Source organism: Schistocerca gregaria, chromosome X, assembly GCF_023897955.1.
Source record: "Schistocerca gregaria isolate iqSchGreg1 chromosome X, iqSchGreg1.2, whole genome shotgun sequence".
Taxonomy (NCBI): Eukaryota; Metazoa; Arthropoda; class Insecta; order Orthoptera; family Acrididae; genus Schistocerca; species Schistocerca gregaria.
The window spans coordinates 268,945,304-268,947,200 of NC_064931.1; the positions used below are offsets into that span (position 1 = coordinate 268,945,304).

Here is a 1,897-nt window from a genome sequence, read left to right on the forward strand (position 1 = left end):
CGGCACACAGTTTTAATCTGCCACAAAGTTTCATATCAGCGCACACTCCGCTGCAGAATGAAAATCTCTTTCTAGGTTGGTTTCAGGCCCTCAACTGGCATCATCCTACCTCACACATGGCCATCACTGGCACCGAGGTCAAACCATCTTTCATTAGAAAACAATAGATCTCTACCATGCCCTCCAAATAGCTCTCGCTTGACGCCACTGAAGTCGCAAATGGCGGTGGTTTTGGGTCAGTGAAATGCACGCTACAGGGCGTTTGGCTTAGAGCTGTCATTTTATTAACCAATTTGTAACTGTTGTGTCACTGTGCTGCCACCAGCTGCTACGATTGCTTCTGGAGATGCAATACGATGTGCCAGAGCTATACGCTCAACACGACGATCTTTCCTTTCGATAGTGCCGCGTGGCCGTCGAGAGCCCGGTCTTCTTGGGACCGTACATTCTCGTGACCACCGCTGCTAGCCATCATTTACAGTGGCTAAATTCCTGCTAGTTCTTTCTGCAGTATCGCAGAAGGAACATACAACTTCTCGCAGTCCTATCGCACGACCGTTTTCTAACTCGGTCTTTGTCACCTTAAAGGCATTCTTGACTAACGTCAGCTCACCACGTCCAATCTCAAAAGTAACTAACGCTCACTATCGTTACAGCGTGTATTTAAAGCAGACGTGATTTTCATCCCTATAGTAGCGCTGCTATCGCCAATCTTAAGCGACTGCCGCGAAATCTCAGTAACATCATTTTTCAGATGTAGAAACACGCCTACAAACTGTTGCTTATGTCACACTACTCCTCCTTGGCGTTACGATTTTTTCCCGTCTCTGTGTAACAAACAAACAAAAATAATAATAGTAATAGCACACTTGCCTGATGCGCCACTGCTAAGATTGCGATCTCAATTCTGCACTCTTTTTGCAATGATTCCTTCCAGCACCTTTACTATAATATGCCGTTTCCCTCATCGCAATAAAAGTTCACCGAGCGAGGTGGTGCAGTGGTTAGCACACTGGACTCGCATTCGGGAGGACGACGGTTCAATCCCGTCTCCGGCCATCCTGATTTAGGTTTTCCGTGATTTCCCTAAATCGCTTCAGGCAAATGCCGAGATGGTTCCTTTGAAAGGGCACGGCCGATTTCCTTCCCAATCCTTCCCTTACCCGAGCTTGCGCTGCGTCTCTAATGACCTCGTTGTCGACGGGACGTTAAACACTAACCACCACCACCAGTAAAAGTTCAAAACGGCGCATTACTGAGCATTGCTTTATTAGAAAACAGTTGAATTTGTTGTTCTCTATTATTTCAGAAAATTAATAGTTATTATTGTATAATGTCCTGCTTCCGTGTGTTTTCCCGGCGTCTTATATGGTTATGCTCTCCACTGGTGTCTGATAGTCTTCACTACACGGTATTTCGGAGACCCATCTGGCCGCCATGTGATCGCTGAGTACACAATCACGACGGAATTGAATTACCATTAAAAACGGCGTCTCCTTTACACCCCCTGCGAAGCGAAGAAATGCAGCGCCGCCGGCGGTAGAAATTGGCGAAAGTGATAAATCGCAAATTAAGATTTAGCGGATCGAAAACTAGACCGTCGTCGTTTTGTATCAGATGAAACAGGGTTCCATATCTCGCTGAAATGAATACCTTTATCTCCATTACTAATGTCATCAGGTAATCGTATTTCGATGGATTCCTTGAGCACACGATCACGGTAACGATAAGCCGGATCAAAATGGTACCTTGGGACATGGCGGGCGTATACTACAAACCGCTATCTTCATTCTACGAGCTGTCGTCCACCAACCAGCGCATAGGAGTTCTACGTACATTGGTCAAGAGAGCTTATACCATTTCTGATTCCAAAAATTTGACACAGTAACTGGATCAT

General features: G+C 45.8%; 1 non-coding gene across 1 annotated transcript; it reads left to right on the forward strand.

Moving 5' to 3' along the window:
* Positions 1-986: 986 nt before the first annotated feature.
* Positions 987-1,059, forward strand: Trnaa-cgc (transfer RNA alanine (anticodon CGC)). The gene has a single exon. It is a non-coding gene; the product is annotated as a tRNA-Ala (tRNA).
* Positions 1,060-1,897: the final 838 nt, after the last annotated feature.